The sequence below is a fragment of the Passer domesticus genome, chromosome 7, assembly GCF_036417665.1.
Source record: "Passer domesticus isolate bPasDom1 chromosome 7, bPasDom1.hap1, whole genome shotgun sequence".
In the NCBI taxonomy this organism is placed as follows: Eukaryota; Metazoa; Chordata; class Aves; order Passeriformes; family Passeridae; genus Passer; species Passer domesticus.
Window position 1 is genome coordinate 41,286,972 of NC_087480.1, and position 26,606 is coordinate 41,313,577.

General features: G+C 37.2%; 1 protein-coding gene across 2 annotated transcripts in view; it reads right to left on the minus strand.

Moving 5' to 3' along the window:
- The window catches only part of ZNF281 (zinc finger protein 281), a 320,112-nt gene that overhangs the window by 89,207 nt on the left and 204,299 nt on the right, over positions 1–26,606 (minus strand). For both annotated transcript variants that reach the window (XM_064427963.1, XM_064427962.1), the window contains 2 exons: positions 16,686–16,769; positions 297–423 (listed from right to left, as the gene is read on the minus strand). The gene's annotated coding sequence lies outside the window, so the exon portion shown is untranslated. The remainder of the gene's footprint in view (positions 1–296; positions 424–16,685; positions 16,770–26,606) is intronic.

A 26,606-nucleotide genomic window follows, 5' to 3' on the forward strand; every position in this document is an offset into this window, starting at 1 on the left:
TTTCTCATGGCATACTTAAACATCAATTCCTAGAGTCACATGGCTGTAAAATCAGCCAGTGCTAATTTTTTTTTAAATACTCTATTCATGACTGTGGGAAAAATTTAGGAAATTACTTCTAAACCAACAAAGCCAAGAAGACTAGACATACCAAATTTACTCACCAAACTAGAAAATCATGGCTTTGAAGTCAATCTCATGATTTCTAGACACTTAAAACATATTTTATTGAAGTGTGGGATTGCAATGCTGCAATTTTTGGGACATAACTTTTACTACTTCAAACCCAAACATACCTCTTACAAATCAGTGGTATAAGCAGTCACTTCTGCCTTCCCAGAGGGCTGGACAATGCCTCTTCAGCCAATTTAGAAGGTGAAGATGCAAAATATTTCAGAATAATGTAAGCAAACATGAAACAACCTGTAAAGAGAAAATATAATGAAATATTCTTTTATAAAATGCAGGGGTATAATATCATCATCTTACAATAGAAGCTGTTCCCATCACCTTAGCATTTCACCTCAGGGCAAGTTCATAGATTTCTCTTTTTTTCAAGGTATTGATTCTTTTGTGTATCCGAATTGAGATTTAATTTTATTTTTTTTTTCACTTTTAGCTCTCAGGTTAGGAGCCTTACTTCAGAACAGCACATTTTATCATTACATACTGAACTTATTTTACATTTTTTGGATTCTTAACAATATTTGGCCATGAAAGTTTATTTTGTAAATTTTATCTATTGAAAGTTGGTTTAAAACATTAGAAAAAAAACCCTATAGAGTTATTAAGACACATGCCATGCTATACATCCATATGCTCAAAATGTTCATAGTTTTTCCTTCCAAACCCACATATTTCACTAAACCTTGTCTTGTTCTATTTCTCACCCTTGGGTTTCTTTCACTCTTCACTGGCATAAACAGAGAGACTGATATTCTTTGAAAATATATCTGTGCAGATCATTTATTCTTGAGGTACAATATCTTATTTACAAGAACATTCTATATAAGAACTGAATTATTGATAGACAGCCTTAACATAACATCTAGGGCAAAATATTGTTGCTATGTTAAACTGTATTGTATTACTTTCAGGTCAAGTGATGGAATAGTTTGATCTTTGTAGCTTTGATCACAGATTCAGAAAATGCGACAAATTAAATTGAATCTGTCAGATCAAAATGTGCATCTTCTTAGTTTTGCTGAAGAAAGACTCCACCAAGTTCTAAACTTAAGAGGAGAAAAAAAAGAGTCTGTTCTCTCTGTAGAAATAAGGCAGCTCTTTATGCCCCAGTCTTTTAAAGCTGGGAACTCCTGGCCAATAGAATTATATTGCTCTAAAAGCACATAACAAAGTTCCTACATAATGAATGCACAAGGGAATTTTAAATACCATTTGTATGAAGGCTTCTCAAAAATAAAATTTTTTAACATTCTCCAAAATTTCTGACAGTACACTTAACAGCCTTATTGCAGACAGACACACTCAGAAGGTACACAACCTCAAAGAATACCAAACAGCATTTCCCAGATGTGTTATCCCAGGTCTCCTAAGCCCCCATGCTCCCTCCTGGCTCTAATTTAAAATTTCCATTGATAATCATTATTGAGAAGAATTAAGCCCATGGCCTGATTCTGAAGCCATGCAAGGTTTAAGTCTGGCCTTTTATCTGGAACAAATATCCATAAGTTTAATGGTGCTGGGTCAGACCACAGAGCCATGTCCTGGATCCAACAATAACAGTTCAACACCATGGAAATACCTATGGAAAGGCCCTTTCTTATGTCAGCTGAGGATGAGTCAAAACTATCCCTAGCACCCAGTGCTGTAATTTGCCTTAGCCACTCATAAAGCATTGCTAAGATTATTCACACAATTTTCTCCTCAAATTATTTGTCAGGCTATTAAAAACAATAAACCACTATAAAGAATTGAATTTTGCCAGATTTTCTCAACTCATCAAAGGGCACTTCTCCTGAATGTACAACTAGGCTTTATATGATGGAGTTTTGGCACAATTGTTTCATAGAACTTATAGTAAAGCAAATCTTCCACATCCTCAACATCTCACCTTGACTCTAGAGACTCCTCAAACCAAAGCTCCTCCTAAGTTAATTTAGTTGTTTTCACTCCATATCACACTTCATTGCCTTTATGCTTCTCTAAAGAATGACAAAATGATGTGGAGGAAGCCAATTGCTGATACCTGAAAAGGCTGCCTCACTAGGGGTGGGATTTATTTCCATAACAAACAGTCAGAGAACCACTGAGCAACTATTTCAGCATCCTTTACTCAAAGGAGGAATACTACCAGAGGGTTGGATAAGAGGGAATCCCAATTTCAGTATCAAAATATTTAACCATAAATTAATGTCTCCTGTGCCAGACTTGTCCTTTCTCTCAGAACTGCACATCACTGTGCATCATGGAAATGAAACAGCAGATGTTTCCAAATATAGAGGCAGAGCCATTGTGCTTTCAGCTGTCTTCCTGGACTGCAGACATACATTATAACTGTAGGCAGAAAACCTTCTAAAATATCTGACAAAATTGGGGAGGAGGTCTAAAATGTTAAATAATGAGCATATTCAAAATATTTATAGCTGATATGTGAAAGATGCAAAGCAGGGAAGGTGGAACTGTTAGTAACATCATTCCTGCAGCACGCCCTTTTAGATAAATGCCTGTAGAGAGTCCAGCTGGACGTCTGCAGAGGAATTTGACACTGACATCCCTGGTAGTCATTCAGTGGGTGCTGGCTGATGAAAGATACTGAGTGCTTAGAGTAAGAATCCTGTTGAAAACCCATGGCAGCTTTAAAAACAAAACCAGGTAGTGGTTTCCAAAAAGGAACCAAATATATTGTGAACTTGATACTCCTCTCAATTTATAGTCCATCTTTAATCTGTGAACCCACCCACAAAACAATTGCTAGTTGATTTTCATTCTATGTCTTGCTGAAAGAGAAAAGGCAATTGGTGATATGATGCACTTTTACTGTTAGAAATATCTGTGCCATTTGGAAGTGATGGAGGGATGGTATGAGCTGGTTGTTTAGGACTGTCACTCTTCAACATACACCATATTAAGATGAATTTTTAGTTAGAAGAATTTGTTATAAAAGATACATTATGTTTACCCATTTTGTTTGGAATGTACACGACAAAGAATAAGTTCTCTAAGATCCATGACGACAGTAACTAAAAAGAAAAGTATTAGAATTGAAAATGCACCCAACCTCAGAATTTACATGGATACAAAACTCTATATCCGCAGGATTTCTAAAACATCTCTGGATGTCTCTGGAGTTCCCTGAGCTGTTATTTTCACCAAGTTTTGAAGTCAGATGACAATGTCATTATTTCAATCCAATTAGTGTAATCTCCTCACATTCCAGTAGGACAACAGCCACTAGGAGATACCTTTTACTGTATCCCAGAGCATATTGAGAAACAGTGAATATTAAATAAACTCCAGGATGGTCTTGTGTAGGGACTGAAAAGACAAGTTCAGAGTAATTGTAACTGCAAAATGTCAATATCTTATTGATGTTAGATAATTATGCAGACATGGTATACTGAAAAAAAAAAATCTGTGGAATGCTCAGGATTGTTGTTTCACTTAAGCGAGAAGACAATACCACCATGGTGTGGAGGATCATAATCTCTTGCCATTTATGCATACATCTGCTTATTTATCAAAATTAGATCTATTTCCTCTCATTTGTAATTTGTTTATCTTATTTGGAATTTCAGAAACAGGAAAGCCTTTTGCTCTTCTTGGATTTGTTGTGCTCATTTCACAATGAAGATTTAGTTTTTATTTAAACTGGATGGCCCAATATATTCAGTTCAGCTGCTAGATTGACTGTCACTGAGTTGTCAAATGCCTGTTATGAATAGTATACAGAAGGAGAGCAAGTTGACCTTGAACTTGCTAAATGCTTTATGAATACTACCCATTTCCAGAAAAATGTGAATCTGTTTTCCAGATTTGCTCTTTTTGCTTTCCTTAAGGCTGTTCTCAGTAACAAATGCCTTTCATCTTAGTGAGCTGCTTGTAACATGGAAGGTTTGGGAAGGGGAAAACAACATTCTAATGATGAATTTAATACTTGGGGATTGTAGAGGATTGATTATATTTCAAAATGAATTCCTGGACTTAGCCAAAGGCTATTAAGAATATTGTGGCTATAATGCCAGCCTTGCTTCCTAAAACCTGTCAAATTTTGGGTTATAGTTTTTCATTGCTAGCCTGATTTGGTCTTGGTGACTTTTAATTGCTATTTTCATTGCTAAGCAAAGTCAGAGTGGATTATGCTATTTGAATACAATAAATAAAAACAATCATGTTTTGATCTGTCCACAAGCCCATGCCTTGTTTCCAAAGTTAAGAACGGGACCTTAGCGCCTCCAGCTGGCGTTGGAAACACGGAATCCTTGTGTATACACCAAAGAACACAACAGGAAAGGGGGGCACTTGGTGCTGTGGGATCCAGGTTGTAACCAGCAGAGAAGCACTCTAAATAGAATTAATTTAAGACACTATGTTCAGTACTGGATTTTGATCAAATACTTCAAAAGTAAAAAAACAGCAGCTAATTTACTCTGCCATGAAATACATTGGTTCCTTTTCAAAAGCTACTTTCAGCTCTTTCAGAATTTGTGGGCAAAGTGGTTTCTAGCTAATACATAGTTTTAAATGCTGTTTTGAAAGCCTCTTGCATGATAGAGTTCATAGCAACAGCTTCTGCTACTGCTTTAAGAGCACAATAAGGTTTAATAAGAAGGATGCACTTCAGTTCATAGATTGCTTGTTTTCTGCTTTACTTTAGTCATCATAATCTTTACCCATGCTTAGTTAAAAAAAAAAAAGAAATCTGAAATAAAAAAGGCAGCTACCAGTATTGATCTTCTCTACTCCACAGCAGGTTCCCTTGATCTGGATCGAACCTGTCTCTGTCAGTAACAGCTTTTTCAGGAGACAGTTCTATTTAAAATGTTTCACAGGGCATCTAGTTATTTGTTCATTTGTTAGGAATGGTGGAAGAGACTATAATAGACAAGCAGCCTCAGCTGGCTGCTGGATGTAAGACTAGATCCGGTCATACCACAAAGACAGAATAAGTATATATTTTCTGTGCTCTGTGGAAAATAGATTTATGATACATCTTGACCTAAAACTTATTAAAAAACCCATTATCAATATTAATTGAAATGTAAAATTTCCTTAGGAATTTCATTGCAAACATTTTTACTCTAATATTGTTTTTGATGTTAAGAATGAGAGGTGAGTGGCATGGGCTGCAGTATGGTACTCATGGCAGCTATTAATTCCATGCTGCAAGATCTACTTTCCAGCTGAATGTAAACGGAAATGTTTTCCTGCAGAGCATGTGCCCCATCACCTGTACCACCCACCCATGCAAAGCTGGGAAAAGGACAGTCTCTTCTGATAATCTTGTTCATCAAATGAAAACTATCTTGATCTTCGTGGTTTTCAAAGAGCTTCATCTGAAGGAGAGCTCCAATGAACACTGAAATACACAATATGCATTCAGTGTCACTGAAGGTGAGGTACAAGTCCAGACCATCCAGTGTCATTTGCAATATCAAAGACCACTGATGTCACTTAGAGAGGCAGTTGGAGTGCCCATCCTACATTAGACATGGTGAGAAGAAACCTGAGACCTGTTCCTTTTCTTCTGACACACTTACAAGACAAACACATGCTCCATTAAAAATAACACAACTCTGCTCTGATATGTTTCCCTCCCATGTGTCTGACTTAAAAATATGCCTCAGTTCAGAGTGTTATGCTTATTAAGATATAATATTACTGCTCTGCAATGAGCCACTTCAGAGAACACAGCAGGGAAGCTGGCTCCCATTGTGCTAAAGAGGGCAGCCCCTTCAAACTCAGCGCTGGAGCAAAACATTCTCTGCTTGCAACCCTCTCTCTTCTTCCATCCAGAGTTTATTTTTGTTTATTTTTTTCTTTTCTTCTTATTTTCTTGAGTCATGTGGTTCCATCTCTGAAAAGCTGTAGTGACATAATTGACACTAGAGCAGCTGAGGCTGAGAGCACTAGAAAGCAGCATATTACATTTTCTTTGCACAGGTCACTGCGCATCCAGTATGATTTTAGCACATCTTGTTGTGGAGAGCTTTTAATGCTAATTTGTTGCTATTATTTAAGAATAGTCTGCTGACGGGGACACTACCAGCATGCTGTCTAAACATTAGATATTATTTTGACCTTGCTTTATTCCTGCAGTAAAACCTGATCGCAGATGGGAAATGCAGGCTGTTATTCATACATTAACCAACAATAGGGGCAGCCCAGATCATAACTGAACATGGAGGTGAGCATATGGAAATGATGGAGGGTTTTTTCCTTCTTTTTTTTTGGTCTGTGTAAAGGAACTTAGGTAGCACTAATTTTTTGTATTAAAAATGATACATCAAATATTAGGTATAAATAATGCAGAATGTTACTGCACCTATGAAGTACATACAATGCTTCCAGATGAAACAATGAAAATATTGAAGCAATTAGCAAGATGTTCCCAAAAGAATTAATTTATAAAATTATTCAGCTCTGCATTTAGCGGTAAAGACACTTTAGCTGGATTTGTGGCACAGATTTTTGAATGAACAAGTATATCCTGCTTTAGGAGTGGTGGGTCACCAGTTTTCCCCCATTCAGCAGGTTCACTGTCCCAGAGATTCCTCACACTGGAATTACCAGTGAGCAGCCTGACCCCAGGGACAGGATCACTGTCATGTGGCAGTGGCCGGGAATTTTCCACATGTTTAGATGCATACAGCAGCTCTGCTTAATTGTTTTTCCTTCAGAATTTCTGCAGAAGAGCAATTCAATGAGGCTGGGTAAAGTGTTACAAGTTTTAGGGGTTCTTTGGGGTTTTATAAAGACTGTGTGCTTCTCCAAATTTAAGTATCAGTATAAACTTTTTTTTTTCAGAGCAGAAAGTTTGTCACAAATTGATTCTCTTTATAAACTTCCTCCTTTAATATAGTTTGATCAACACAATAATTTTTGCTCACAGCCTCAATTACTTTTGCCATCAAGAGCTTCTGTTTGGGCTAATGATCATTTATGAATGATCTCCCATTATGGGAATGAGCTTCCATTATGAATTAGAGCAGCTGAAGATTTGTCATGGGTATTTATTCACTTCTTCCCAAATACAATTCCCCATCTCAGCTGAGCAGAGGCTTCAGTTTCAGCCTCTGCTTGAACCACATTTTTGAGCTGGAGCTTTTTCAAAAAATGCTGTCCATGTTACCACTGGTAACATGATGCACATCTCACACATCTGTTTCTCTCAAAAAAACTGCAGTCCTCTAGCCTCACACCAATATATTGATGCTTGATATCAGATATTGCAAAACTTACTGCAAATTTACATGTCTCCATCTAGTCCTTTAGTCTTAGACATACAAATACAGGGTTCTTTGGGCTGCTGCTGTAAGAATCCACACAAGGAGTCTTCACATGAACTCATACTGGGGCAAAGTACTTCATACCTGGCCTGATTCACCTCATGTATATCAAAAGACCTCATTCTCAGAATAAAAATAACAATTAGCTGAAGAGATGTTGAGAATTGTTCAATTCGGCTAACACAACATTGAGTCTGGAGACTAGACCAAAGTAAACAAGCAAAAAGGGAAGTCTTTCCCCAGGATCAGAAGGGAGTCTGAAACAAGAGACATCCTTCATTCATACACACACAGCTGAGACCTACAGAACTACCTCATAGCACTGCTCTGGGCTCTGCCAGCATGTCACTGATCTACCAAATAAACTGGTGGTCTTTGCTAGTCTACCTGACAGAACATCCCAAAATATTGCCTGGTAAGCCAAGAGGGAAAGGAAAGTTTCTGGGCAAGATTTAAGAACACAAACTACAAGGAGAAAGTGTCTTCTTGGAATACCAAGAGAAGAGGCTGTGACATGGACAGCACAGACTGTGCAAGCAGATGGGAGATCTGGAAAATTGTGATGAAAGTGAAAAGGTGTTTCAATGCATCAAAAAAACCCAAAAGGTTGAAATACTTATTTTAAATACTTTAAAAGAGAGGAGACGCAGAATAATAATGTGAGACTGAGAAAATAGGAAACCTCTGCAGGCTGATGTAAAATACTTAAATTTAGGAAGTCCAAAGGGGTGTGATTTTGTCTGCCATGAAAGGAAGTAGTAAGAACATGACTGAAAACTTGAAGAAAGACAAGAGTTAAGCATAAGCAAAAATCCCAGTAGTACCTGGGAGATACTCATGGGCAGGTGTTTGACAAACCCATTTTAGATCATCTGTATGAAGCTCACAATGGCTAAGTGAGACTCAAAGAATAAGCAGCATCTAAATATTGTCGCTTTTTTCACAAGGACCACAATGCTTTAGAACCACTTTAAAATTTAGTTTTTCAAATTAATTTACTAACGTAAAGGTTAAATCATTGATAGTGAATATTTGTACAACCAGGCAACCTTTTTCTCTGAAAAGGCTGAAAGTGCTACGCAAGGCCTTAATTTTTTTTTTCTCCTGTAAATCATCTTAGATATTTAGTCAGAAGGCTTGATCTGTAATGAACTTTTCCAAAGCTCTCAAAATCCTGGCAGAGTCTTTGTTTTAAGCTCTATTTCCTTTTGCATAGAAACGAATGTGGAACACTGGTCCAGAATAAAATAATTATTTATATCATAAATAGATATCTGATTTTTATCTTGAAATTGAAATAATCAGTTTTTGAAAATCTGTTTTAATAAAGAATAAAAATGTCCCCAGGATTCATTAGCATATGCTCATTTGTTTATTTTATTTCAGGGTGAAAAAGTAGCTATATACCAGATACCCATTATATGAGTGTGCACAGACCTGAGAGTGTGGAACTGCTCTTCCTGTGTAAAAGAATAATTCCAAGAGTTTGTAATTGTACTTCATTTGCCTGTGCCTAGAGAAGCTGAAAATTAGAAACTGTAAAAGATGGAACAAAGTCTAGAGAATTGGAGGGATAAGGCAGGGCAGAGGGTGGGGGGAAAAAAAAGTTATTTTCTATTTCTCAGTTGTAAAAGTCCTGATAAGGTGGATGTTTGTTTACATTCCTCAGACATGCCCTCTGTCTAACATTGTGAGTCTTCAGAAAACACAAGCACTGATATGACAAGCATCCATTCAGCTTTCTAATTATGGAAGTACAAATACCCGCCATTTGGATTTTGGCAATTTCAAATAGTAGAAATTAATCTGATAAAGGGAATAGGTGAATTTTTATGCTGCAATTCTCTCAGGAGACAGGGAAGGAGAATTAAGCAGAAGTGTTTGTGATCTTCAAGGCAAATTGGATGACATTTTTAAAGATATCTATAAAACAAAGATAGTGATTGGTAGAGATGGCAGTAAATTTTTTCTCAGAGTAATTAAGTCTTCCTTTTTTTTCTTTTTTCTCTCATTTGTTTACGTATCATTCAAATCTTTGACAAGAAGAAAAACTTCATATGAAAGATTTTGCTATCATATCACCGAAAGGAGTGCCCGAGACAGCTTCTAGATCAGATTCAGCAGCACAAAAAGAGAATTTTCCAGTCAAAACTAAAGCAAAAGAAAATCAGCATCATAGTGTGTCCTCTTCCCTGTCATGCTGATGGTTACTTGGCACACTGATATATGTTTACCCACGGCTGCCTATCCCAGTTTGCCCACAATGGCTGCCTTGACACAAAGATTCACTTGGCAGATGTTTACTTGCATCACCTTCAGGACCCCAGTGAGTTACCTTGACTGAAAGTCAAGCCAAAAAGATTCAGTGTTTGCCCCTTTCGGGTCCCATTCTGTCTCCTCAGCAGCAAACTACTCCATTCAAAAATCAATTTAGTCGCAAGGTCATATGGAAATAGCTCACAGTATGAAAAGCTTGACTCTGTCTTAGCAAAGGCCTTTGGATTAAGCAGGCAATTGACCACCTAAAAGCTTTGGCCATACTTCACATGCAGAGAACTTTGTGTCCATCTCCTGCACAGCCAGAGCATAAAACTTCGAAAACTCCACATCGCAATCAATCAAGCTCAGAGGACACAGCCACAGCTCTTGGCACTCCAGCTGGTTGTGCTCCCACTGCATTTGCTGCATACTGGCAAAGTATGACAACTCACGTGAGAAAAATGCTGACTATAAAACTATTTTTGCATATACACAGAACAGTTTCTATGATGCTATGAGTAAGGGTAAAGACAGTTTAGGTTTTTGGAGGTTTCTTCATTTGCATTTCTTACATTGGTTGGAAGCTTGGTTTGGAGGTCAGGTGCTGTCCCTTAAATTGGCCAGTTGTTTTACTTTGTGTTTATTCCAAGTATTTTCCAAATAACTTATGAATAATTGTGAAGCTGATCTAAAGTGATGATTTGTCAAAACATAATCACATAACACAACACAGGCCAGGATTTAATTGTGCTTTAACTGAAGCCCTTGCAGCCTTAGAAAAATAAAGCAGAGATTTTTTCACTTGCAACCACGAGCTACAGACATAAGTGGCCCTGTGATGATCTATCAGTGAAGGCCCACCAGATGGGAGGAACAGAGCAGAAATTTTGTTTATTTCTGCAATCAAGCCAAAGTGAGCTGAAAATCCTGAATGAAAAACTTTCCACAGAATTTTTACACAAAGATCAGAGACTTTTTCTTGGGATGTACCACTTGGGAATTTGTGATCCTTGTTCCTACCTCAGTTGTATAATTTTAACATCCCACAGAGCTGACAGACTTTGACACTAACAACTGTGCAGGGAGTAAAACAGATTTACAAGTGGCAGTGACCTTTTCATCAAGGGAAGTAAAGTAGACTCAAATCCACCGTACCCCCGACTCACAGTCCTGACAACATCATTCAACATACAGTAGGAAAAGCACTTCAGCAAAAGTTTATGAAAGTGACATTGACACAGCACAGGACATTAAATTGATCCCACCAACATGCTGGGAGTTCTAAGTAGCACCTCTTTCTTTTTTTTTTTATTGAGATTTGATGTATTTTTCTGCTTTAATAGTGTAGTGTTACTCAGCCAATTAAAATATACTAGCACCTTTTTAATGACGAACATATACATGTTTTGAACATCCTTATAGTAAAAAGACTGGTAAATAAAAATTAAACTAATCCATAATTGAACGTTCCTACCAGCATTTCTTTGCATTCATCTCAGACACCCATAACACCGTGCTGCCTGGACAGGACTTATTCACTGTCTTGGATCTTGTTACCCTAGCAACTAATAGCCAAGCTAGCTTCAAAAAATGTAATAGAGGTGGCCTCTCTGATTTTTAAAGGAAATTGGCTACTTTAAACCCAGTGAATGCATGTTTTAATTGTGCTCTTCATGGCTGAGAATCTCTCCCTCAGCGTTTCTTCACAGTTAATAGCAGTTTTATTCATCTATGTGGTTCAATGTGTAGATACAGTAAAGCAAAACTCACCCTGACAGACATTTAAAGCATAGTTGATTCATTTTTAGGCACCTAAAAACCAAAAATTCTATCTGCATTTGTTTATGCAGAATCTCTGCAATTTCATTATGATTTAAAATAAGGCTATTATTTTAAATTTATCTGAAAGTAAAAATAGTTTACTAAGGAACATTATACAAGCCCAGTTAAGAAAGGTACTCCATCTTCAGAAGAAAGGAAATTGTTGGGCAAATTTATGGTAAAACAAATTTTTCCTATCGATCAAGTCCTCAAGGGGCATTAACAACACTTAAGGGACCAAAGTGCAGAAGATGGCAGAGCTGACACAGAGAGAGGAGTCGGCAAGAGAGCTGAGCAGGGTGGAAGGAAATGGAACACTTTAACATTACATCCTGGTCATACCAAGGTCCATTGACCCTCTACGCATTCCAGATAATTAATTTACAACACATTAAACCTGTGTGTGAAGAAGGATGTTATGCATCAGTTGCATAGGAGTAAGAAGTGTTATTGATTTAAGATTTCTATTGTATCATGCACTGACAGAAAGAAACAATCTAGTGGTATTTTAAAGACAAAAAAAACCCTTTTCTGAAGGACAAGTTTGCTAAATAAGTGCACTTTACACTACATTTAACTGAAGTATTGTTGACACCCGAAAATAAATGCTGTTAGGAAAGAAACCCTCAGCATAATTAGGAGAATATGGCGTCACTGGATAATATTGGCATTCACTCTAGGAAACAAATACTTTGAGGTGATAATGCTCTCTTTTACAGTAAGAGTTAAAATAGAAAAACACATTGACAAATATTATTTAATGAATAAAATATGAGTGAACCAGTTCCATTAATACAGGATGATGTCTAATGAGATTCAAGCTCATTTTCCTCATAGAATTATTTTGCACTTCACATGTAAAAGAAGGAGACTTGCAAAATAGCAAAGTTAGATTCATGAACATCAGAACCAGTTTCATTTACAGGGGTTTTATTTACTGTAAGTTACAATTTTCAGATGACAGCTCAGAAAATTCAGAAGTTCTGATGAAAGTTCTGTACTGCTTAGCATTTCTTACTGCAGTTTAACTTCCCAGGAACACAGGATGGAAAGAAAATCTGCCCTGTGTCACTCACATCTTTCAGCAACTATTTGATTTTCATTTATAACTTGCAGTGGTTAGAAGGAGATATGAATCAGGCTACATGTAAAATACTCCCATGCAAAGAAAAAAAGAAAACCCAAGAAACTCAATTTCAAGCAAGCAATAGAAAAGGAGAGAGAAATCACAGAGAAGCCTTTAACTGATCTGAACTGCAATAAACCTCACAATATGAAGGGAAGGGTTAACTTCCTGGCAGAAAGCTGGATGGTTCTTTGGATTTGGTATAAAACACTCAGAGTGTATCAAAACACTTGGAAAGAGTGCATCAAAGATCTAAAATAAAGCCTGGGATTTTGCAAGCAAGCAAACTACTCCAGCCAAATTGAAAACAATATGGGAGCATCCCAAACATAGCAGAGAAGTCAAAGCATCACAGGACTCAAATAGAAAAGTGTGAAGAATCTGAGCTACAAAAGCAGGAGAGTGCCCAAATAACTGCAGATGAACTTGGGCACAGTGGCCAATAGTATGTAATATGAAAATTTGTGTTTATGTTTAAGAATAACAGTTTACATTTCTCTGCAAGAGCTTCTGGTCAGCTGCAAGTATACACAGTAGTGGCAAAGTGGATGGCAGTGGCAATATTAGATCCAGAACCCCTTTGTAAACCAAGCCACACAGCCCCAAGACACAAAGAAATGATAGCTTGAAAGCCAGCCATGAACACAAAATATGATGGCAGCAACACAGAGATGATGCAAGAAAGGCTGCAGCTGTCAGGAGGTAATGAACTGAGCAAAGAATTAATTCATTGAAAAGAAAGATAAACTTTTATTCAGCATTAAAATTGTCTATTTAGGTACTTCTGCAAGAAATATGCAGTAGTTTCTCTCAATACTACTGTCAAAACTGAAGTCAAGTGCATTATTCATCATGGGTACTTATAAAAAATTTAATGTCAGTGCTCTTAAAGAGTGAAGAAAACCTTTGGCCTTAGTCTACATGTAAAAAGTTATGTATCTGATTTATGGAAAGTTTATGTTAACTGAAACGAGCTATAAAATACTTACTGACATTCCCAAAAGGAATCTGATAAGCACCATTATCTCAAACTCTCTTGAAACTGCATAGATTATTACTCAAATACAAATAATTTATTTTTAAAATCTAAATAAAATTTGCTGCTTCAGATGCATATAATGGATCCTGTGATAGAAGCCCAGCAGAGCAGTGTCCCTTATCCCTTAAATTACACTTGTATCCATCCATCTATTCCTTCTTCAACCATTTCTAGTCACAGACAAGGGTCTCAAATATCAGACTAAAATCAATGTATGACCTTAGGTTGCTGTACTCCTCACTTTCTTGAGGTGCCCCACATGAGCCCCCTTCAGCTGGGCTGCAGGCACCTGTTGGTGCCTTTTCATTGGTGCCAGTGACCAGCTCTGCAACACCTCACATGTGACTGCTGGCCAGAGACTTTCCACAACACACTGTGCTCTTCTCCAGGCTTAGCATTTAGAACAACAGCAACCACAAGACAGCCTTGGCAGCTCCCTGATGAAAAGAATTATTTCCTAATAGCCGTGCCAAGGTCAGCTGTATACATACTAATAAAATGCAAACTATCAATTACAGGAATAAAGGAAATATTACAGGCTTAACGTCTCTCTGATCTACCTGAATTTTCTTAAATTATAATATGTTTCCAGGAGTGGCACACACTAAAGGAGAGAAAGCTCCATTTTTGCACCTCCAATAGGTCCAGTCTCAACTCTAAGCAATACAGTCCCAAATGACTTGCTGATCCATCATAGAAATTTCTCAAGTAGGTGCATCACATTTTCCTTTCTGCACACATTGAGACATCACCAGGATTTATATGATATAACAACCAAACAATTATTCGTCCAGAGTAACTAAACATTCACAGTGCAGAAGATAAAAATTTATTTTAAAAATTAATTATTTTAGCTAGATATTTTATAGAAATTTTACTGAAATCACTTATTTTTCATTTAAAATAAATTCTTTGACATTAGAAGTTGAAACATAACAATCAGTTATAATTATTATTACTAGAAAAGTAATTCAAATGAAATTTAAAATATCTCATGTCTATCCTTAAAAAATGAAATGAAGGCCAGGTCTACTACTGTTGTAGAATCAGAAGGGAAAAAAGTCTCATACCATCTAAGAACTCATCAGACCTTATAAATATGCTACAATATTACGAACTTCAGTATCTAAAGTGATATTTCACTATTTTCCTGGAGCAAATAATAACATAATTTTTTATTGGGGAATGGGGGGAGGAAGGAGAGAGAGCATAACCAAAATAAAGCACAAAACAAAACACCAACACTCTTACTTTTCATTTTACAGTGAAAAAAATATTAAAAAGAAAAGCACATTCAGCTTGAGTGCACAAACCTTAACTGTCTGCAGCTCAAATGGACAAATGATGAAGGACTGTAAGGAAAAGCAAAATAAACTGATTTCCTAGGGGTATGTGATGCACCCTCTGATGGGTGACAGCAAGAGAAGACATTTCCTCACAATTTACATGTTCAATGACATTGTTTGCCAATCTGTATCAGAGCTATTATGTTACTTAGTAGCCTATTCAATGATGAGATGGCCTCAATAAATAACCTGGGTGTATTCACCCATCACTAAATTATAATCAACAGTTGATTCCAATTTTTCATTTGTTTTTCTCTGCCTGTATGGCAACAATGAAGACCTCACATTTCACAGTGAGGTCCATTATCCATCCACACTTGTACGGATAATCACACTACTGTTAACTCCTATTGTCACAATCAGGGAAATGTTCTTTTTCTCCTTGACCTACAAGGCATGACCCAGTCTCGTGAAACATTATTGCACTATTTAATTTAATTTTTTTTTTAATAATGCTGGTTCTGTCAGTCTGATGAGGATTTTGAGATTTCCCTTGGCAAACATGACAGTGTGTCAAGGAAGGCTGCTACACCAAGGCACAGACTGCCTACCCACTGCTCGTGCTCCTTTGCCCACCGTGTGCACAGCCCGCAATAAACACTTGCACCACAGGTACATGGCTCCGTGTGCCTTGTAGGAAACACACATCAGCCAAGGAACCCACCCAGAGCAGCAAACAGAATCAGAGGCCCAAACTCTTAATCAGGTGAAACAAGGCAACCATGGGAAAATGTGCATATGACATTTAATGATGGCCAAATACACTCTGAAAAAAAGTTGTAAGCTCTGTTAAATATATTTTTGCTTATTTCATGAATTAATATTTTTTCACTCAGAAGAAAAAAACCTATATTACAATATTAGCATTTTTATGGGATTGAATTTCAGCTTTCCTGTCCTTTACTGAGTGTTTCATGCCATGCAAATTGCCATAGATCCTGAGCACCTGACTGATCAGACTCGCACCCTGCATGTCAGTGGTGTACAGCTGATGCACAGATGGTCACATTTGTTATAATGGACTCAAATGAACACCCACTTGTGAATCCATCATATACTACTCACTGACTCCTTGAAACCTAGCTGGTGGCAAAATTCCATTTAAAGTGTGGCGGCACAGTGTTTATCCTGGAATTGCTGAGATAGCTCAGAGGTTTGGGCTGGTTTTTGGTTCCAGTGATTATTATGAGCAAATGATTTACTGCACAACAGAGGGTTTCTCTACTCAGATTTTATTAAATAATTGCAAAGTGATTATTTGCAATTGCAAAGAGATGAGCCAGATCCCCATTAGGTGTACATTGTTAGAGTTCTATGATGTTTATTTATCCTATAAATATATATTTTATATGTGAACTGTGTACATTGGAAAGACTAGCTGTCTGCTATATCAATCAGGGCATCACACACATACATCTAAGTGTGGGGTTATTTTTAAATGCTGTTAATTTCATGGAAATACATATCTTGCAGTCCCTTCTAAAAATGCCTTCCTAATGGAGTATTATGTTTTGTAATAACTGCAGCATCAGGCTCAAATAGTAACTCAGACTTTCAAACTAGATGAAAGAATGCAAAGTGCAGGCAGATAATAGGGTTTTTTTAAAATATTCACACATACTTACTGTGTGCCTCTTCAGAGTTCATGGGTCATTATTCTTTGTAGCTCTTTTTTCTTCAGAGTAAGACTGGGGAATGAAGTCCACATTCTGAAATTACATACAAATATGTTAGAAAAATGGGGTGTTTGAAATCAATTCTAATGTTACATGCAAAGGACATTCTGGGCTCATTAAGTAAAAATATCTCATTTAATGAGCAGGAAAGCACTGGAGCACACTGAACCCTGACACAAAGCAAATTATTTAAGTGATAAATTATATTTTATGGGGAATGTAAAAGTTAATAATACTCAGGGGTAGGGTAATAAATGCAGAGGTGTAACTAACTTCATTGACTGCTTTACTTACAAACATGCCATATGTACCTGGTTACTTGAAATAGTAATAAAAGGAATTGGCAGAAACTCCAGGAACCAAAGATTCACACAGAGACCTTTGTAGCATTCTTTTCCACAAACCAGCCTATGTTTTATTCCTTTCAAACTCATTATTCTCCTCCCTCTTTCACTTTAGAATATATACGTCCGGTCTTTGCTTTTCACTTTTTGTCAAATATTTGATCTTGCAGTCATTAAAACTGAAACCTCCTTATCTACCAGAGAGACTAATAAACACAGTGCTCATTTACCTGCAATGATGCCCCAGAAGTGACCTAAAACTTTACTTGAAAAGACTCAATATATGCTGAAGGAAAACAGTGGATCAGCTTTTACTCCACTGCCCTTTTAGTGCGTGCAAGTGGCACTGAAGCTCCTGATATTTTTTTGTCGTCAGAGATCCATGCAACAGACCAGGCCACAAGGATACAGCTCCCAAGTACACCTCTGCACATTAACATAGGGGTTGCTACCATGAATTTACCTGTCTGCATTACAACCCTTTTTTTACATTTCAGTGGTGTAAAGGAAACAATTCACACATTTCTAATAGAAATCAGCAGAGGAGGAGTCTGCTCAACCACAACTATTTCCAGTGACTATTTCCTTAATCTGAAAATGGAATGTGCATTACCAACATGGTCCTTTTTTTTCCAATTTTATTTTCCCTTTATGTTTACAGGTCAGCAGATAGTGCTTTATTCCCACTGGTTGTTGTCCTGAATTGGTACAGTTTGCACATGAATGAGACATTCACACAGCATGAGTATCACATTTGTCAGTCCTCCAGCAGAGTTGTTGTACAGAAACAACTAAATGGATTATGGAATAATATAAAGTTTATTCACTGCATTGAAAATTACCCACTTATGTACAATTGTTTTTTAGGAACAAGTGTTTACATTCAATCATTCAATTCTAAGTTAAATCAACCTAACTTTGGCCTGCTTTTCAGTTTGCAGTCCTGGGATGGCGATCAGTGATCTAACAACACCATATAAGAGAGCTCAAGCCACCACTTTGAATCTAGAAAGTAAAAAACAACAACAAAAAAACTACAAAAAATACCCGGGGAGAAAAAAAAAAAAAGACAAAAAAATCAGAAAAAGCACAGTGTTCCTTCAAAAAACCCACCATGCTCAGCCAAATTCTTCATTTATGGTTGAACTCAATGATCTAAAAGGTCTTTTCCAATCCAAATAATTCTATGATTCTAGTAAGTAACAATAAAGATGACATATATTTTCCAGCAGAAGAAGCACACCTTTCACAGGTAGCATCACTAGAAATATAGGCTGTGAGGACCTACATTAACTATATTGCATGATTTGTAAAATGGTATGTCTGGTATGTCTGTAAGCCTGCAAAAGAAAATAGAAGTCTCATTCAGATGCATTATAAACTTTCAAATAACTGTTTATCCAAATTATTCTCTCCTTCTAAATATACAGACAACTTACTATTGTTATGTTTCAGCTTTTTTGAGTCAGTCATGAAAGGTCCAGACTTACCAGGTAGTTTTGAGGTTCCAGAAAGTCTGTATTTCAAACAGAAGCTGAAATTTTGAATTAATCCAATGACCTCAGGAACAGGGATTTTCAGGAAAAACTGAAACTTTGATAATTGTACTCAGTGTGAGTTGGAAAAACAAAGAATTTCAGCAGACTTTTGTATGTCTGCATGTGGGTGCATATATGTACGTGTATGTATATTCTGTATACATCAGAGACAAAAAAAATTACAGATTTGAGAACAGTAATAAAATAAATATGCTAAACCACTTCTAAAATAATTTTAACTTTAATTTAGTGGTTAGGTTTTCTTTAGGTGAGAGTTGAAGTTTCAGGTAGTTAAGACATGAAAAATCCTCACACCAATTAGTATATCTAGCATCTGATTTGTGTCTATCCAGAAGACAGAACCAGAATTCTGCTTCAGAACTGAGTCCCTAATGTATTGAATGAGAAGCAAGTACTTTTATGAAGATATAAAGAGCAATTCCCCTTTTCAAAGCATGACTGTGCTGCCTACAGAAGTATTTTCGTAGGGTTCCTAGCCTAGATTCTCTTGGGAGACAGATGAATATTTAGTTTTCCTTACAAAGTAAATAATACTATTTTCTCTGAAATATCTTTTAAAGAAAGAAAAAAGCATTGCACTTCCTTTTGGAGAACTTCAGAATGGTGCTGGGTGTAAGAGATACATAAAGTTGGAAAGCTGAGGGACAGAAGGGCTCAGTGTGTTCTCCATTGAACTTCCCCATGAACTTGCAGCACACTTGATAACCAAAAACATGTCATCTACATCTCCTGAACCAGCAGATGCTGCTATCTCTACTTCTCCAAATATTGAATTTATGTTTTCAGTTACATGTAGAATAACTAATGCACTGGTGCCAGTCAGATACTTTATATCACCAAACCCCCACAAGCAAATTTGTTTAACACAGCAGTTGAATGAAAAACATTCTGTAGAGAGTGCAAACGCAAGGGAATGAGAACAGAAAACAGCACTAGCAACATGATTTCAATTAAGTGAACATTAATACCTCCAAGACATTGCATTATTGCTTCTCACACTTAGTGGGAAAAGCCGTAATTTACATATATAATGTTTTTAACATCATCTAGTAATAAGATGTGTATAGTTACTCTGTTCAATTGATACTGGAAAGAAAAGACTTATTTGAGAACATATGCTGCAATAATTAAAATGCTATTATGCTGACTGTGCCTTTCTTTGAGGAACTCGTAATGTCTGTATTGGCTGTGATAAGCATTGATTATCTGGAGCAATATAAATATTTGGGGAGCTAATAACAATCAGGTAGGATTTCAGTGCATGCTATAGGCAGCCCAGATAAATCACAGGAAGCCTAGATCAAAGCTGGTTTGTGAATAAGTTTGTTTTTGTATTTAACGACTCAATATAAAGCACACACACAGAAAACTCTTCAGAGATTTAAAGCACACGGAAATGCCATGAAGAAACATCCCATCCTGTGCAGCATTTCTGTACATCTGTAGAATCTCCCTATGCAGCAAGAAGGATATCAGCACACAAAGAGGAGAATGAATTCAATCCATCGAGTATTTACCATGCACATTCACTAACAGTAGACATTTCTTTGAATTATTAAAACTTTTTTTAAAGCAGGAAAAAAAACAAAACCACAACAACATGGAACTTTGATTCCTTCCCCTTGAGGAGGGTAATTTAGTGGTGCAATAGGGTCAACTGCAATATAGTTCTCATTCAGGCTGGGTCAGCTGCCTCTTGGTTCCACCTCAGGTATTTAGTTATTCTGACTTACTTTCATTAAATTGCTGTAGACTGTAATAAGGCTTTACATCACCTGCTCTGGTCCTTTCTAGGTGCATTTTTCTCTTCCCCACTCTGATGTCCCACTATATAAACCTCTGCTTTCTTGGTCCTGGCCTTAACATCCCAAAGGCTCTCTGGATTTCCAGAGGTGATGCAGGCTTCAAAAAGTCCTGATGAGATTCAAGACAACCTCAACTTCAATGAGGTTGAAAGCGCATGACTGAAAGCAGGATCTGCTCTGTATATTCAGAGGACTTTAATGAATCAGGACTTTATTGCTAACGTTTCCTCCTTTGCACATAAGACAGAAGCTTATTCCTGTCAGTGAAGGGGAGCCCCAGAAGCAGCTCAGGAAGGTGCAGAGCCCCGGCTGAGATCCAGCCACAGGTCCTGGCTGCAGCATCTGCTGCTCCTGCAGCAACCAGCGCTGGCAATGCAGCTGGAGCCTGCTGCAGTAGTGGCATCTTGGCCCCACTGATAAAATGGGAGCTTTCTGCTGACAATTATGCAGCCAAGTTTGTACCCCGAGTGACTGAATCCCAACATTTGTCTGATTTCAAGTGAGTGAGAAGCCCTATTGCCTACCCAGCCCCACAGGACTTCTCACATACCTGTGATCAGGAGAGAAGCTCAGTTTATGTAAACCTTTGCCCATGAGTCAGGGTTGAGTAAACAAAGACTTTTCCATATTTTCTGCAAGCATTCCACTGTTAATACACAGCATGCAACATTTGTTCCTTATTAAGCTGTATTTTCATTTCTTTGCTTTAGTAATTTAGCTCTTTCTAACACTCTTTGTTCCCTTTTTTAAGCATTGCATTAACTTGCCTTCCTGTAACCTCTGTACAGCTTTCTCTGTGATTGTTGTAACAATTTGTCCTATTCCAAAGCACAGGGATTAATTGTGTCTCTAGTTATTATCTTGTCCTTGTTTCTTTCAGACTAGTGGCCTCTGAATTATATTTTTTTTCAAAACAGATGGAAGACTAAAAAGACATAATCTTCACAGTAGCATAAAGTAATGTTCTGTAGACACAACAATGGCTGTTTATTGCACCTTGCATAAACTGCTTTCATTACCTTCAGATTACTGGTGTTATTCAAAAACATTCATTTACAGCAAAGACTGTCCATGGACAGTTACTGAAACTTTTATACACAGCATTTTGTCCTAGATTGCAGGAAAATGTATTCTACTCTTTGTCTATTCAAAAATTGATTTATTCAAAAGAAGCTTCAGTTATTTATTCAGTTTTGATTATCCTAATACTATGATGGCTTTTGTTAATCTAAATTAAATAAACTTAAAGCAATGTACGTGAAATGAATCTTGCAACTTACTAGTACAATAGCAATGTCACCACAAACAGATTGCCACATCTAAGTGTGCATTTTTGCTCAAAATATATGAAAATTCACACTCTGTTGGCCACACAGTGTAGTTTGCATGAAAGCCAAGAGGATCCATGTAATTTTCCACAGGAAAAATGACTGCAGTAGGGCCGTGGCAGCACGATAGTAACATTACATGGGAGGATAGGTAGCCTAGAAGAATATTTTAAATGTCTGGTTTCTGTTGGTTTGGGGGTTTATTTTCCCCTCTATTTTTCTCAAATGCTTCTGCAACAATAACGTTGCTGGACTTGCAGAGGGCCCAAGACAAAGTAAAGAGATGAATATTGGCTATTTGTTGCAGTGTTACACAGAGATAGAGCTGAGTTGGGGCCTCACTGGAGGTGATGCTGGGAGGGGGAAAGGCTCCCAGTGAGTGCTGTCTGGCCACTTAAAAAACACCAGCTGAGAAAGCAGAACACAGTAGTAAAATGTAGAAATCCAGTATGTCCTGATTTTTGTATACTTCACAACAGAGCTATGAAATACATTTCTAGAATGATACTAGTGCCACTATTGACTGTTAGTTTCTAAACTAGTTTCTCTGTACATTGTATTTTCCAGGAAATTTTCATTTATTGTTCCATTAGCATAAATAGTGTAAGATTGGTTAATTCTGCATATCAATTCTGATAATCATATTTTAAATACATAGGTGCTGCTACATCTCATGCAGCTTCCCATTACAAGACAAGAAAGGTTCCCTCTTCAGATTCTCCATCCACGTAATGAATTTTCTCAACAGTGTGGAAAGTAATTCCATTTGCATGTTATAAGGGCATGGAAATTCACATTTGGGTAGATACCTCTAATTTCCATCTTGTACAGTTACAAGGTGCACTGAAGTATTCCCAGGTTTGTTTTTTTTTTCCATATGCTGGATAACTCCGATGTGTTCCTGGTATGTTAATGATTGCTATAATTTGAGACTGCTTTTCTAAGTACCAAAGATGTCTGAATGCATTTGTTTCCAAACAAGAGAGAGTCTGTGACAAACACATACTGAATAGCAAAAGGAGGCAGAGAGGCTAGGGGACTGGAAACTAAAAAAGGGGGGAAAAAGAAAAATAAACAAAACACAGAGAACAGCCTATCTGAATGACCTTGATACATAATCTGCTATTTAACTATATACAGGGCTTCAGCTATTCATTCTATTTTACTTCTTTTGGATGATGCCACCTCTGCAAAAGAAAGAAAGAAAGAAATTTGGGTGGAAATAATTAGATTTTGTCTGAAAGAAAAAAGTGACTTAACAGTGGCAATATAAAATCTCATGTGTCTCCTCTGCTAAAGAAAGGATTTGTATACAACCATAAATTTTTTATGTTTCTATCTAACATTGATAATAAAGGTTTTAATATTTATAGTTACCCTTGGCCAAACTGAGAGTTCCCTCTCCAGCAGGGTACACTCACAGAGGTACACATTGCCTTTGGGTACCACTGATTGGGACAGTAAGTACATGGTGGATTTCCCTTTGGAATATAGCACTGATATCCAGTTCTTCTTAATCTTCTTAATATTCAGTTTTACGCATTCCTCTGTAATCAGCTCTATCCTGAATTCTAATCAGTTCTGGTTTTACACTGGGAGCTGTGTCTTTTAACAATCAATGTTATTAAAATGACCCTTGATAGCACATGATTCCACAGTGGGGATTTTCAAAGCTATGTACAAAAATACATTTCATTACCACTTTAATACAGAAGTTTAAAATCAGAACTTCTCTCTGCCTTGTTCAAAGCAATTTCTCTAGCTTTGAACAGCTGCTTGGCACACCACAGCGACTACAGCAAGATTTCAGCTCTCCTTCCATGGTGGCCCAGGATCTCAGAGCAAAAGAGGAAATGCAGTGCTGGAGATTGGATAGCTGATAGATTTATGGTGGCTGGTCTGAACGCAGCCCAGGAAAAGACTGATTAAAGGGCTCCATGATGCAAGGTGCTCTGTGTTGGTTAGATTTTTTATTGCATTGTTATAACTTCATGGGAGTTATTTAATGATCTTTTAACTAGTTTTATTGCTTACTGTATATAAGAACTACCAAACTGCTGGCATAGATAAAATATGTTAGGAAATGAGTTTCATCTCACTTGCCTTTTTATTGAACAAGTGAATCTCTCTCAAGTTTCTATCACACAGCAAATATACCCAATACAAAGCAGGAGATTACACATCCCCTTGTCACAAGCATCTGAACTAAGTACTGGTTTCTAGATGGAGCCTTGCTGGGACTCTGGGCAGGCTCCAGTTTGCAGGGCCAGCAGTGCTGTGTCCCACTGAACAAAACTGCAACATGCAGGTCTCTGATCCAGCAGCTCTTACAGGAAGGGAAAACACACTGCTTAACTTTTCATAAAGCTGAAATCAAGCTACTAAAAACTGTGCTTTGAGATAGGCAGAGAGGATAAATAAAAATTAAACAGGCATAAGGGAAGTTTTCATTTGTCTGCCAAGGCACATAGCAGAAGAAATCTGCTATTTTTGGGGGGGGGTTTTGTTGTTTGGTTGGTTTGCTTTAAACATAGTAGTAGAGACAATTGGCAGCTGCTGTGCAGATAAGTATGAGTTTAGAAGCCTGCTACCAATAAAAAGACTGTTTAGAATGAGCAGAAAGGGTACTTCACAGTATAAAATGGAGTAGGGTAAATATAGACCCCTGAAAATCAAATAAGGAAACCTTGAAACTCCTTCCCCGCCCTGTGGTTTCAGCTCTAATTTGTTCCGTCACAAAGCAGAGTTCAAATATTTAAAAAGTCTAATGTAAAACAGAAATCCCAAGCATCCCGTGTTCAACAGCAGTTTCCTTTTCTCCTAAACGTCATGAAAGGAAAACCAAAGAAATCAAAAGATTGTTTCAAAAACAAAGGAAAAGAATGCTCATTCCAGAAGAACATGGTGCCTGCTCAGTGTGAAAAGCATTTCCCCTTTGACTTATTTCCATTATTAAGAGCAAATAACCAAACTAATCCCAACGGTAGATTTAAAGTAAGCAAGACAAAAACAGCAACACTTCACTTGAAAAGATTTACTAAACAGAACTAAACAAATCCTAAATGGAATTTTTGAGCTTGCAGTATTATTTAGGTAGAAACATGTTTATCTGGATGACAACAGGAGATCCTTAACATGGAATTGTATCACAAAGACACACTGATAAAAGAATGAAGCCTACAAATAAAACTTGCAGCACAAAGTAGCAAGAGAACTTTGTCCACGCAATTTTATTACTGTTGTCCTTTTGTGCTTATGTAATTTTACTCTACCCCACCTCTTAAGCAGGCTGCCACTCTGTAAGGAGCCAACTCTTACCCAAAGACACAGGTTGGATTGGCATGGGCCCCACCTTTGCCCATGCCCGTGTTTCTGCAAGCTCCAGGGCCTGGGTTGAAAAGAGCCACAATGTGCACTCCCAGGCGTGGGCTGAAAGTGCTCTGGACACAAACTGAGAGCTGGGGCACCCAGAGCCAGCCTAGGACAGCTACAGTCCCAAGCTTCTCAACTTCCCCCAGCTCCTGTGGTAGGGACTCAAAAGTTGGAGGAATTTTTAGGACACCCTCTTTCAGACAGAAATGCAGACATTCAGCACACCACAGAACAGAACCTCTTGGTCTCGTCCTTTAATAGGCTAAAAGATAGCTTTGAGTTCATGTCCTGAATAAGGAGGAAGGCCTGTAAGCCATTTGAAACTTAAATTCACCTGGGGGGCTTAGCAATCTGTAAAACAAGTCTGGAGAACACTGATGCTTTCCCCCTAACACTCAAATCTGTGTAAATTTGTGGCCTTAAACCTACTTTATACCAGTGTTACAAACATGAACAGAACTCTGTGTCCTTGCCTGAACTAAAGTGGCATTTCTCAATCACTCTGCCCTTCACCCAAGAATATCTGTAGTTTAAGTACTCCCCAGCAAGTTTCTCTCTCATTATAAATACACCTAAACATGTGTGATGAGTTTTCCTTTAGATATGTGTTTTAGAAAGAAATATGACAAGCTAAAATGTCATTATTAAGGAAAACCGTATATTAGTGATTGTTTGGAACTCTCTGTAGAGAAAGAGCATTACACATTCTTGAAGACAGTATTCTGTAGGTTCATCCATAACAAACTCTCTTCTTTCCCTTGGCAATTCCTCTCTGAAAAGGAAGAAATGACTGGCAAATATCTTAAATACTATGATGCTCATCAGTCCAGCACTCTATTACTGAAATTCAAGCTTCAATATATCCTCTTGACATTAACTTCCTAGTTGAAGTAATAGATATAATTTTTATGTTCAGGAAATTATAAAGAGGTGGTATTTACTACCACTTCAGATGGCTGCAGAATGGTTGATTTACAGCCAGTATAAAAACTGAAAAACATCTGTCATTGCCTCATTGATAAGTATTGAAATCCATGGAAACAAGAAAGAGTGTGGATATCAGCACTTAATATCCTATAATATCAAGTACTTCATCTTTCTAAATGTCTGTAAAATAATTATGGTTAGTCCTTTTGTTTATTCTTAGGGAACAAATCAGGCCACAGGAGATTTTGCTATAGTAGTGGCAACTTCAGAAATATATTCAATAATCTGTAATAACTTGTGAAGTGAAAAATCCCTGAGTAAACTTCACATCTGTAAAGCTGTAAAAAGAAACTAGTCATATACATTGATTGTCCTTTTAAAAAGCCTAACCCGTTGTATTCAGTTTATTCTAGGAGAGAAAGGGGGAACAATTTTTTTAATGAAAAATCTATGATCTTGGAAGTCTGGATGCAAAATCACTGAATTAAGCAGTTAATAGTGTTGATGAGATTATTTATTTGGTATAAATGCTGAC